Source organism: Heteronotia binoei, chromosome 1, assembly GCF_032191835.1.
Source record: "Heteronotia binoei isolate CCM8104 ecotype False Entrance Well chromosome 1, APGP_CSIRO_Hbin_v1, whole genome shotgun sequence".
Taxonomy (NCBI): domain Eukaryota; kingdom Metazoa; phylum Chordata; class Lepidosauria; order Squamata; family Gekkonidae; genus Heteronotia; species Heteronotia binoei.
The window spans coordinates 168,003,742-168,017,643 of NC_083223.1; the positions used below are offsets into that span (position 1 = coordinate 168,003,742).

The 13,902-nt window shown below is 49.2% G+C and overlaps 1 protein-coding gene across 1 annotated transcript in view; it reads right to left on the reverse strand.

The window, feature by feature from the left end:
• LOC132575250 (kinesin-like protein KIF28) overlaps positions 1 to 13,902 on the reverse strand; it is a 78,904-nt gene that overhangs the window by 26,369 nt on the left and 38,633 nt on the right. The gene's annotated exons all lie outside the window — the stretch shown is intronic.

The following is a 13,902-nucleotide window of genomic DNA, read 5'->3' on the forward strand; positions in this document are numbered from 1 at the left end:
GATGGTGTCTACATCCGCTATCGCACTGATGGCAGCCTGTTCAACCTGAGGCGACTAAAGGCTCACTCCAAGACAATGGAAAAACTCATCCGAGAGCTACTATTTGCTGATGATGCTGCACTCGTCTCCCACTCGGTATCAGCTCTGCAGCATATGACGTCCTGCTTTGCAGAGGCTGCCAAGCTATTTGGCCTAGAAGTTGGTCTGAAGAAGACAGAAGTTCTCCACCAGCCTGCACCCCAGGAAGATTATCACCCTCCCTGCATCACTGTGGGTGAATCAGTACTGAAGACAGTCCAGCAGTTCAGCTACCTGGGGTGCATCATCTCCTCAGATGCCAAGATCGACAAGGAGATTGACAACAGGCTGGCAAAAGCAAACCGTGCATTTGGCCGACTGCACAAAAGAGTGTGGAGCAACAAGCATCTGAAAAAAGGCACAAAGATCAATGTTTACAAAGCGGTTGTGATGACAACCCTCATCTACGGCTCCGAATAGTGGGTTTTATACCATCATCACCTGCGACTCCTTGAGCGCTTTCATCAGCACTGCCTTCGCACCATCCTCAACATCCACTGGAGTGACTTTGTGACCAACACTGAAGTCCTCAAGAGGGCGGAGGTTACAAGCATCGAAGCACGGCTGTTGAAGACGCAGCTGCGCTGGGCAGGGCATATTTCTAGGATGGAAAACCACCGCCTTCCCAAGATTGCTCTGTATGGCGAACTTTCCACCGGCCATCGAAATAGAGGGGCACCAAAGAAGAGGTACAAGGACTCCTTGAAGAAATCCCTTGGCACCTGTCACATCAACCATCACCAGTGGTCTGACCTAGCCTCAGATCGCAAAGCATGGAGGCACACCATCCACCAGGCTGTCTCTTCCTTTGAGAACGCACGCATAGCTGGTCTTGGGGACAAAAGGAGATTGAGGAAGAATCGCACTGCTACAGCACCAACCCCAAATCAGACTTTTCCCTGCAGCCACTGTGGCCGGATCTGCCTGTCCCGCATTGGTCTTGTCAGCCACCAGCGAGCCTGCAGCGGACGTGGACTACTGCACCCTTCTTAAATCTTCGTTCGTGAAGTCAAGCCGAGAGAGAGAGAGAAATCAATAACATTATGGTCACTGCTCCCAAGTGGTGTCATCACTTTTACACCTCTCACCAAGTCTTGGGCATTACTTAGGACCAAATCCAGGATCGCCCCACCCCTGGTAGGTTCTGAGACCATCTGCTCCATAGCACACTTATTGAGAGCATCAAGAAACTCAATCTCTTTTTCTCAACCAGAACACATATTGACCAATCTGCGGGTAATTAAAATCACCTATTATGACACAGTTTTACATTTAGCCGCTATCTTTAATCCTTCCATCATATTATAATCGTCCTCTATCTTTTGATTTGGTGGGCAATAACAAACTCCCATAGTTAAATTTCCTTTTGAGCCCTCTATTTCAACCCAAAGCATTTCTAGAAGGGAATCCAATTCTCTGACCTCAGTCTTACTGGACCATATACCCTCTCTAATATACAGAGTCACCCCACCTCCAACTCTTCCCTCCCTATCCTTCCAATATAACTTATATCCAGGAATCACCGTGTCTGAATTGTTCCGTTAAAGTCCCTCATCAATAAAATTTGCTTATAGGTCAGTTCATCAAGATGTTGTGTAATATTTTTTTTAAAAAAATATCCTTAGCACCATTTGGAGCATAAAGTCCCAACAACAACTTTTTTTGGCATTCAAAGTAATTTCTACCATTATATATCTTCCATCTTTATCTTTAAATACCAATTTTGGGTCTAATTCTTGTTTAATATAAAAGACTACTCCTCTCTTCTTCTGTTCAGCCAATGTAAAAAATTCTAGTCCCAATTGTTTATTCCATAGAAATTTATAATCCTTTTGTCTAATATGCACTTCTTGTAAACATATTATATTACAATTTTTTTTTTATCCAGTGAAACGTTGCCTTTCTTTTTTGTGGTGAATTTAGTCCATTTGCATTCCAAGATATCAATTTATAATCCATCATGGTGCAAATTCTTTATTTTATTCATAAAATCTACGCAGTTCCTGTGTATTTGTGATTGTAATCCTTTTCCCATGAAGTTCAAAGCTTCAGGTATTATCCATCTGTACCTCATTCCATTGTCATGTAGTTTTTCTGTCATTTTTTTATATGCCTTTCTGTCAGTTAGCACTTGTCTTGGCAGTTCTTTCATAATTCTTATTCTACTGCATCCCACTGCCAATGACTTTTCAAAATTTTTATTCATGATCTTTCCCACCATTTCTTTTGTCAGAAATCTTATGACCACATCTCTTGGCAGATTGTTCTTTTTTGCATAGAGTGAATTTGCTCTATACATATAGTCATACATATTTCTATTCTCTTCAGGATCTTCTTCCAAAAATTCTGCAATTATTTTTATTATGTATTCTTTCAGGTCTGGTTCTTCAGGTACACCTCTCAGATGGATCTGAGTTTCCATCAGTTTGCAGTCATGAATTGTCACTTTTTCTTGTAATTTTAACAAGGTGGAGTCATGTGTTTTCACTCTCTCTTCCACTTCTTGAACTTTCTTTGTTATTACCACGTCATTTCTGAGATTCTCTATTTCTTTTTTTAATTCTTTCTTTGAGTCCTCAATATCCTTTCTTATTTCTTTTTTAGAGGCAGTTACCATTTCTTTCACCCCCTTCATTATCCTAGCTTCCATTGCATCTAATTGGGCTTACATTTTCTCTGTTAAAGCAGACCTAGCACGAGTTTGTTTCGGGTCTGACATGTAAAACAAGATCAAAAATTTTGATCTCACCAAATTAAATTTGAACCATCAGGTTTGATAAAGTGAAGCTTGCCCTTTCCAATGCACCCAATTTTGCTGTCCTTTCAGCCTCCCAGGCTCAGATATTAATGTTTAAAGTTTTTATTTCTCCCAAAATGGTGGTCAGAACTTTTGCTTCACTTAAAAAAAAATTCTTTTTTTCCCTTTTACCAGTTCAAATCTTGTTGTCTACTATCCAACAGTAGTAATTTTTTAATTGCCAAATCTGTTAACTCCACCAATTTTTAATGTCCTAATCACTTTAAAAACGATGTTAAAACTTAGTCCTTCCAACAACAATGGCCACCGATGTTTCTCTCCGGTATTATAATCCTAGAGTAGGCTGTTTATTTCATTGACTTCCTTCTTCTTCCTCCAATACTTCCTGCTTTTCTTGCCTTCAAATCTCGTTTCACTGGTAGAGAAATCTCACGATATCTGGCGTATTTCCTGTGTTGACTGTGAACGCTGCAGATCTGTGATGATGGGGCTGCCTCCTCAACCACAGATAGACTAAACAATAAATTCCTTTCTTCTTTTAATACTGCCTTTTAAGTTTACAAAGTTCAAATTTAGCCCCTTATCTTCTCCTTTCAGGCTTTCAGTATTTCCAACTCCCACCTTTTACTTTTGTTTTGTTTAACTTTAATTAGTCCTGGAGTGAAGAGATAGCAATCAGTACCTTTTTTCCATAGTTTATCCAAATCAACACCAGTCCTTTGTAGATTAGATGTTTAAAATTGTAAAAGGTTTGGATCCTGTCGAGCTTATGTCAAATTAATGACTCTGGAAACTTCTGCAGGCGATGAATATGCAACTTCTCTCCGGAGATCCCTCAAAGCTTCAAAGGAGCCCCCCGCCCCCCGGGGACTCCCTTTCAGCCAAGGTAAGTCTCCTCAAAGTATCTGTGCATATCTTGGACAATTCTCTAGCTGAGAAATGTAGGCAGAAGGCATTAATTTGCCTTTTACTACCCTGAACAGAAGTGCCAGCCTGGCCCTGTTAGGGAAAGTAACTCAGCTTGCCATTTTCCAACCCCGGAAGTCTGTTAAAATCACCTATTACAACACAATTTTTACGCAGCTTAACAATGCAAAGAGGGTGGGGAACACAGCCACTCCTAATCAATCAGCAACAATCACCTTCAATCACCTTCACCTTTAGCTCACTCAACCAAACAAACAGCAGTTCCCCAGCAAACCACAAACTCAGAATTTTCAGCAGTCACACAAACTCAGAAATTCTCAGCAACTTCCTCAGCTGCTCACACTTATATCAGTTATTCTCTGCTCTATCTCAGAGCTTCTCTGCTCTCTCTCAGAGTTCTCTGAAAATCACAGCCATTAAACTCACTGTACAAGTCATTCTGTCTCAGGCTAATTTTCTTTGCAAAAGTACTCACAAGAATAAAATGAAGAGGTGAGAAAGGAAAGAAACCATGTACTGGGATCCTTGGGAAAGGGGTGGAACGAAAATATCATCACCACCACAAACACAATTTTATGTAAGTAAACAGGTCTACCCTTTTCTCATAGTTATCCTTTGTTATCCTTCCTTATACAACTGTCACCCCTTCCCCTCTTAGGTGTCTCTCCATTGCTCAGCCTCAGATTGCAAGGGGTTTTTTTTCTTGCTTATGCCATCATGCAAAGCTCTGACATTGCCAGTCACACTGTCACGGCTGGGGCCGGGTCAGGCAAAGTCCAGAGGCAGTCCGAGGTCTGTAGCCAGTAAGCAGGAGGGTCTGAGGCGCCAAATCCAAATCAGTGTACAAGTATCGCAGGTCCGAGGTCCAGAAGCCGAGGTCAGGGAGTCCAGAAGTCAAAAGCCAAAGTCAGGGAGTCAGGAACCAAAGTCAAGCCGGAGTGGATGCTAGGATGTCAGGGAGATGACTAGTTGCTTCCACAAAGCCTCCTCCCAAAGCCCACAGCTATATAGCCCTCTGCTGGCTGTTGCCCGTTTGGGCTAATTGCTGGCTCAGGGAGGCAGCCAGGATCCTGTCATAACTCAAGCATCCTTGCTCTTAGGAGGGCCAGAATCCTCTCAGAACTCAGGGCTCAGGGAGCGTCTTGCTTGTGAGCGTGCCGCCCTCCTCCGATCCCTGAGGTCCTGCCGGAGGCGGTCACGCACACGAGCCACCCGAGAGGGCGAGGCAGGGGGGCTGGGATCTTCTCCAGCAGGAGGCAGGGGCACTGGTGCAGGTGGCAGGGGCACAGTTTCCTCGTCAGACTCAACTTCCTCTGCAGGGTCCCCAGCACCCATGACACTATCCCCCCCCCCCAGGGCCCCCCTCCGTCGAGGGACCTGGAAGGTCGGGGTGGTCGTTGTGGAACCGGTGCACCAAGTCCGGGGCATGAAGATTGTCCTCGGGCTCCCAAGACCGGTCTTCTGGGCCATATCCCTCCCAGTCCACCAGGTATTGGAGGCCTCCACGATGGTACCGGGAGTCCAGGATCTGGCGCACCTCATATTCTTCCTCGTCATCCACCAACACCGGTGGTGGCGGCGGTGGGCAAGGAGGCCGAGCTGGGTCAGGGGGTGCAGCTGGAACAAGGAGGGAGCGATGGAACACAGGGTGAATGCGGAGGTGGGGTGGCAACTGGAGCCTGAAGGCGACGGGGTTTATTTGGTCCGTGACGGGGTAGGGTCCAATGAACCGCGCATCCAGCTTGTGAGACCGACCAGGCCGGCGCAGGTAGCGAGTTGAGAGCCACACCTGATCCCCTGGCTGGATTGGGGGGCCTTCCTGCCTCTTCCGGTCCGCAGCCAGTTTATAGGCTTCCTTGGCCCGCTGTAGCTGCTCCCGGAGCAAGTCTTGGCTGGCGCGGAGTTCTTGCAGGTAGGCCTCGACGGCGGGGACATTCGTGGGTGGCAGGATCGCCGGGAAGAACCGAGGGTGGTACCCGTAGGTTGCAGCAAACGGGGTCATTTGGGTGGACGAGTGGACCGCGTTGTTGTATGCAAACTCCGCTAGAGGCAACAGACGGGTCCAGTCGTCCTGCTGGTAGCAGGTGTAACAGCGGAGATATTGCTCTAGCGTGGCATTGGTGCGCTCTGTCTGACCATCGGTCTGTGGGTGGTAGGCTGAGGACAGGTGCACTCGAGTACCCAGGCTGGAATGGAGGGCTTGCCAGAACCGAGAGGAGAACTGGGGGCCCCAGTCTGAGATCAGGTGGGCTGGGAGTCCGTGCAGACGAAAGATGTGTTGCAGGTAGAGCTGGGCTGTCTCCTGAGCTGTGGGAAGTTTCAGACACGGAATGAAGTGGGCCATCTTGGTAAATAGGTCGACGACCACCAAGATGCAAGTCTGACCTTTGGATCGTGGGAGTTCTGTAATGAAGTCCATCGAGATGGTGTCCCAGGGTCCTGAGGGTGCGGGCAAGGGCTGTAACAACCCCGAGGGTTTGGCCGGGACGTCTTTGGCCCGCCGACAGACATCACAGGAGCTGACATAGCGGGCAACATCGGAGCACACTCGTGGCCACCAGAATTCTCGCGTCAGCAAGTGGGTGGTCTTATGCTGTCCAAAGTGCCCGGCGGGTAACGAGTCATGAGTCAGGCGTAGCACTTCTGCCCGCAAGGGCCCGGGCGGCACATAGAGGCGTTCGCGGTGTAGCAAGAGACCGCCTCGAGTCGTGAACTCGCCTGCTGAGTCGTCGTGGAGTGCCTGGAGGTGTTGCTGGACCCAGGGATCGTTGGCCTGGCTAGCACGAATGTCCTCCACGAGTGTGGGTGAAGTGGAGGTGGCTGCAAATACTGAGGGCGGCAGGATGGGAGCAGCGGGCGCGGCCTCAGTTGAAGCAGGGGCGTATTCCGGTTTCCGGGACAGCGCGTCTGCTTTCCGGTTCTGGGTATGGGGGATGTAGGAGATCCGGAAGTCAAAGCGAGAGAAGAATAGGGACCACCGGATCTGGCGCTGGTTGAGACGGCGGGTGGTCTGGAGGTGCTCTAGGTTCCGGTGGTCAGTGAGCACTTGAACAGGGTGGCGAGCCCCTTCGAGGTAGTGCCTCCAAACCTCAAAAGCCGCCTTGATCGCGAGCAACTCCCTCTCCCAGATGGTATAGTTCCTTTCCGCAGCCATAAGCTGGCGCGAGTAATAGGCGCAGGGCTGGAGTGGCTGAGACGGCTCCTCGCGCTGGGACAGCACTGCTCCCAGGGCCACGTTGGAGGCATCAGCTTCCACCGTAAAGGGAAGCTGGGGGTCAGGGTATCTCAGAAGTGGCCCGGTGGCAAAACGGGTCTTCAGGGTGGAGAAGGCGTTATCGGCCTCTGGGGACCAGCAGAAGGGTTCTTTGGGGCGGAGTAGTTGAGTCAGGGGTGTTGTCAGGGAGGCATAGGCCGGGATGAATTGCCGATAGTAGTTGGCAAAACCAAGGAATCGCTGCAGGTCTTTGCGATTCTGAGGAGCCTGCCAGGTCAGGACCGCTTCTACTTTTTTCGGGTCCATGAGGATCCCTTGCGGGGACACAATGTGACCGAGGAACTCGACAGAGCGCAGGTCGAAGTCGCACTTCTCCAGCTTGGCGTAGAGGCCATGGGTTCGTAGGCGCTGCAGGACCTGGTGGACGTGCTCGGCGTGCTGGGCAGGAGTAAATTAGGGTGTCATCTAGATATATGATTGCGGAGCGGTCGAGCAGGTCCCGGAATATGTCGTTCATGAACCTCTGGAAGACAGCGGGGGCGTTGGTCAATCCGAAGGGCATCACCAGGTGCTCGTACTGCCCGTACCGGGTCCCAAATGCGGTCTTCCATTCGTCTCCAGGTCGTATGCGCACCAAATTGTACGCTCCACGGAGGTCCAGCTTGGTATAGATTTGGGCCCCCTTTAAGCGATCCAAGAGTTAAGGGATCAGTGGTAGAGGGTACCGGTCGCGGATGGTGATCTTGTTCAGGGCCCGGTAGTCATTGCACAGCCGGAGCTCCCCGCTTTTCTTCTTCACGAAGAGGACTGGAGCAGACAGGGGAGAAGTTGAGGGTCGGATGAATCCGCGCTTCAGGTTCTTGTCCAGGTAGTCTCGCAAAGCTGCCAACTCAGGCTCCGACATTGGGTACAGACGCCCCACCGGGAGTGGTGCCCCAGGTACCAAGTCAATGGCACAGTCATAGGGCCGGTGAGGGGGAAGCTGATCCGCTCCCGTCTCTTCAAAGACATCGGCGAAATCCGCATACTTCTGAGGGAGCTGAGGACCACCACTCGGGATGCCAGCTGCCAGAGTGGTGGGAGGAGTCAGATGGGGGCATGGGTCTTGGAAACGTAGTTCCTGCTGGGCCCAGTCCACGATGGGGTTGTGCAGCTTCAGCCAGGAAAGGCCCAGAATCAGTGGGAAGCGAGGCATGCGGGCGACATTAAACTGCAGCTGTTCTTGGTGCTGCTGGACGCGGAAGGTGATGGGACAGGTCTCCTGGGTGACAGGCCCAGAACGGAGGAGGCGCCCGTCAATAGCCTCCACCAGCGACGGAGTCTCTTTTGTCTGCACCGGGATCTGGTGCTGTTTTACAAAGGCGGCATCTATAAAACAGTGGGCTGCTCCCGAGTCCAGCATGGCATACACGAACAGCTAGCGTTCGTCAGGCAGACGGAGTTTGACTGGTAGCAGGAACGGGCCCGGGGTATCAGCCCGCTGTTCGGAGGACCCAGCTAGTCGCCCCAGGCTGGGGGGTCCACTTACGCCTGGGGCTGCCCTTTTGGCGGCGGTGGCGGTGAAGGCCCGGGTATCTGATGCTTAGCAGGGCAGCCAGAGGCATAGTGGCCTGCCGTGCCGCAGTAGAGGCACAGATTCTGTGTGCGGCGTCTGGCCTTTTCCTCTGGGGTCAGGCAGGGTCGAGCAGCTCCAAGCCGCATAGGCTCGTCCTCGGCGCTGGTACGAGCTGAGGATGGGCGAGGAGCCAAGTGGCACGGCGCAGGGAGCTGGCGCCCTCTGGTCTTGGCTTGGCGGCGACTTTCCAGGCGGCCATCGATGCGGAGGCAGAGGGTGATAAGTTGTTGAAGCGTGGGTGGTGGCTCCACCCTGGCCAGTTCATCCAGGACCTCCTCTGCCAACCCCTCGGTAAACTGGTCCATCTGGGCAGCCTCATTCCACGCCAAGTCTTGGGCCAGGAGCTTGAATTCGGTGGCATACTGAGCCACCGAGGATTTGCCTTGTTTCAGTGCCCTGATCTTCCGGTTGGCTGTGGCTTCTTGGACTGGGCTAGAGAAAGCAGCAGACAGGTGGGCCTCAAACCCTTGGTAATTAGTTAGTAGGGGAGAGGATGCGACCAGCAAGGGTGTGGCCCATTTGGCCGCCTGCCCCTTTAACAGACTGATGATGAAACACACCTTTGTCTTGTCATTGAGGAAGTCCCGTGCTCTCAGTTCAAAGTACAGCCGACACTGTGCTAGGAAGGCAGGAAATTCTTCCACGGCACCCCCAAATCTGTCAGGTGGGGAAATTGGGCACTTGGCTGGAGCACTGGCCGCAGGTTGTTGCTGCAAGTGCACTACTGCCTGTGTTAGCTGCTGTACCTGGGCTTGGAGCGCAGCCAGTAGTTCTGTGGTTTCACTAGCTTCAGCATCCATCCTGTGGAGTGGGTGTTTGTCTGGTGGAAGCAATCTGTCACGGCTGGGGCCGGGTCAGGCAAAGTCCAGAGGCAGTCCGAGGTCTGTAGCCAGTAAGCAGGAGGGTCTGAGGCGCCAAATCCAAATCAGTGTACAAGTATCGCAGGTCCGAGGTCCAGAAGCCGAGGTCAGGGAGTCCAGAAGTCAAAAGCCAAAGTCAGGAAGTCAGGAACCAAAGTCAAGCCGGAGTGGATGCTAGGATGTCAGGGAGATGACTAGTTGCTTCCACAAAGCCTCCTCCCAAAGCCCACAGCTATATAGCCCTCTGCTGGCTGTTGCCCGTTTGGGCTAATTGCTGGCTCAGGGAGGCAGCCAGGATCCTGTCATAACTCAAGCATCCTTGCTCTTAGGAGGGCCAGAATCCTCTCAGAACTCAGGGCTCAGGGAGCGTCTTGCTTGTGAGCGTGCCGCCCTCCTCCGATCCCTGAGGTCCTGCCGGAGGCGGTCACGCACACGAGCCACCCGAGAGGGCGAGGCAGGGGGGCTGGGATCTTCTCCAGCAGGAGGCAGGGGCACTGGTGCAGGTGGCAGGGGCACAGTTTCCTCGTCAGACTCAACTTCCTCTGCAGGGTCCCCAGCACCCATGACACACACACTTTTAAAATATTCTCCATATTTTTAACAACAATGTTACAGGGCAGGTGTAAGAGCAATATGGCAGAGAGAGAGAGAGAGAGAGAACATAAGAGAAGCCATGTTGGATCAGGCCAATGGTCCATCCAGTCCAACACTCTGTGGCCAAAAAGACCAAGTGCCATCAGGAGGTTCCCCAGTGGGGCTAGAACTTCTCCTACTGTGCCCCCACGAAGCACAAGAATACAGAGCCTCACTGCCCCAGAGAGTTCCAACAATACTCCATGGCTAATAGCCATTGATGGACCTCTGCTCCATATGCTTATCCAATCCCCTCTTGAAGCTGTCTATGCTTGTAGCCACCACCACCTCCTGTGGCAGTGAATTCCATGTGTTAATCACCTTTTGGGTAAAGAAGTACTTCCTTTTATCCGTTCTAACCCAACTGCTCAGCAATTTCATTGAATATCCATGAGTTCTCATGTTGTGAGAAAGGGAGAAAAGGACTTCTTTCTCTACCTTCTTTATCCCATGCATAATCTTTTAAACCTCTATCATAGTCCCTTTTTGTCTGCCTGATCACAGTCTTGCATTTGATTTGCCACAGCTTGTGTTCCCTTTTATTAACCTCACTTGGACTAGCTTTCCACCACATAAAGGAATCCTTCTTACCTTTTACAGCTTCCATTACTTTGTTTGTTAATCATACAGGCTTTTTCTTATTCCTATTTGTGCCTTTCCTGACTTGTGGTATATATTTTATCTGAGCTTCAAGGATTGTAGTTTTAAATAGCCTCAAAGCTTTCCCAAGGGTTTTGACTCTATTTACTTTTCCTTTCAGTTTCCTCTTCACATGCCTCCTCATGTCAGAGAATTTACCCCTTTTAAAGTTAAAAGTGGTTGTGTTGGTCTTTTTTGATAACTCCCTATTTATACATATGGTGAAATCAATAGCATTGTGGTCACTGCTCTCAGGCGGTTCAATCACTTTTACATCTCTCACCAGGTCTTGGGCATTACTTAGGACCAAATCAAGGATCGCCCCACCCTTGGTAAGTTCTGTGACCATCTGCTCCACAGCACAGTCATTGAGAGCATCTAGAAACTTAGTCTCTTTCTCTCGACCAGAACACATATTGACCCAATCAATCTGCGGGTAGTTAAAATCACCTATGACGACACAGTTTTTTTGTCTAGCCACCATCTTTAAGCCTTCCATCATATTATAGTCATCCTCTATCTTTTGATCTGATGGGCGATAACAAACTCCTTTAGTTAAATTTCCTTTTGGGCCCACTATGTTGACCCAAAGCATTTCTAGAAGGGAATCCAATTCTCTGACCTTCTCAATCTTACTGGACTGTATGCCCTCTCTGAAATACAGAGCCACCACACCTCCAACCCTTCGCTCCCTATCTTTCTGATATAATTTATATCCAGGAATCATCAAGTCTCACTGATTCTCCTCATTCCACCAAGTTTCTGAAATACCCACAATGTCTATGTTTCCCCCCAACACTAAGCATTCCAAATCCCTGATTCTACCTCAGACACTTCTAGCATTTGTATACAAACATCTATAATTTCCCACGCAAGTTAGGCCTGCAATCTTCCTCCTGCTGCCTCAAGACTTTGGCAGACAGTCCATACTCTGTCACCATCTCAGTGGACAACTCTAATTCATTGCCTGGTAAAAAAAGTAACAGCTAACCCTTCATCTCTTTGAGATGAGTCCTCCCGAACCAGATACATTTCCTCTCCTGTCACCTCTCCCCCAAGATTCAGTTTAAACTGCTCTGCCACCTTTTTGATTTTAAGCACCAGCAGCCTGTTTCCATCTGGGGACAGGTGAAGACTGTCTCTTTTGTACAGCTCCTGCTTGTTCCAAAAAGCATCCCAGTGCCTTACAAACTTAAACCCTTCCTCCCTACACCATCGTCTCATCCACACATTGAGACTTCTAATTTGTGCCTGTCTCTCCAGCCCTGCACGAGGAACAGGTAGCACTTTTGAGAAGGCTACCTTGGAGGTCCTGGCCTTGAGTCTCCTGCCTAGCAGCCTAAATTTTTCCTCCAGGATCTCACAACTGCATTTCCTCACATCATTGGTGCCAACACTGGCTCCTCCCCAGGACTGTCTATCAGCCTATCTACAACACGTGTAATGTCCGCTACCTTCGCACCAGGCAGGCAAGTCACCAGACAGTCAGTTCGCAGTTTTGCCACCCAGCTATCTACTTGTCTAAGGATCAAATCACCAACTTACAAGACCGCCCCCCCTCCCTGCCCAGGGATGGTTCCTTGGTGTGAAAGGATACCTGCTCACCAACTGAAGAAGAGGTCCCTTCTGAGGGCGCATTCCTCTTATCCTCAGCATGGTGCCTTGTTCTCTCTCGACCCTCATGCTCCCCGGCAGCAAAGGGGCTGTCATGTGCGGAGTGGGGCTCCCAAGAGTCTTCTCCGAGTGCCTAACTGTCTGTCTCTGCTTCTTCAGGTCAGTCAACTTGGCCTCAAGGGTACGAACTCGTTCCCTGAGGACCAGGAGCTCCTTGCATCGAGCACACACCCAAGACTTCTGTCCTGTGGGCAGATAGTTATACATGTGACACTCAGTGCAAAACACTGGAAAGCCCCCACCTCCCTGCTGGCATTCTACCTTCATAATAGCTTTTTAAATATACAGTCCCCCTAAATCCTTTTGTGTTTATGTGACTCTCCTTCTGGAAAGTCTACTTACCTTATTGAGAACACAAGGAAACTAGGGATCCTGGTTCCCAGTCCTTCCTGGGCTTCTTCCAGAGCCCCCAGGCCAAAAGCCCTTTAGCTCTCACCTTGTGTCATATCTGTTAATCCTGCGTCACAATGACGCAAAGTGCAGCCTAATAAATGCAAAGGGGTGGTGGTGGATGCAGTCTGCCCCAGGCAACACAGACACTCCCAATGAGCAACAATCACCTACAGTCACCTACAGCCCACTCAAAACAAACAAACAGCAATTCCCCAGCAACCACACAAACCACATAAACTCACAGCAACTTCCCCCAGCTGTTTAGAAAAGGCTGTTAAGAAAGCCAAGCACTCACCCTTGCAGCAGCACACCTTTCCTGCTCTCTCCCAAATCTCAACTGAGTTTGAGAGAGAGAGAGAGAGAGAGAGAGAGAGAGAGAGGCAGGAAAAGGAGACAAAGAGAGCAATAACATATAAAATTTTATCATAATCTGATATTTTTCTAAAAGCAGTGGCACTCCTTTACTACTGCATTTTGGCTTTGTGTATATTTGTGTTTGTTTGTTTTCCCCTTCACCCTCCTTTTCTGGGAAGTTAGTTCACCCTGTGCATTCCATGAATTTTAGAAGCTGAGCTCTTTTGAACTCGTCGGTATGTATTCTCTATGTAGGGAGTTTATTTTGCAGCTTTTTATTTTGATCATATTGTTTTCTTGTATCTACCTCTTGAACTTTGCCTGTCTGAATCTGATCCTAGGATAATGGTATAGATGTTTTTGTAAAGGGTTAAGATTTTATGAATATTTGACTGCACTTGTATATTGTTTTAAAAAGTTTAATTAAAAAAAGAGAATACAAAAAAATAGTTACTGTGGAGGTATTTAAGAATATAGAAACTTTAATCTGAAATTGAGCATGAGAGGATACCATTGTGTTGATTAAAGGAAAAGAGGATATGACCAAGAGATGGGCAGAGGCAATCAGAATTTGACTAGAGTGGGAGAATGCGAGTGGGTGAATCCAGAAGGTAAGCAGGATTAACGGATATGACACAATGGATTTTGAAGACAAAAGCAAAAGTGGCAGAATCTCTACAATACTGTGGTCACATTGCTTTCAGTAGAACAAAAGCCCTGACCCAGAACACTGGAACACTTTTTTCCTTGTTTGTAT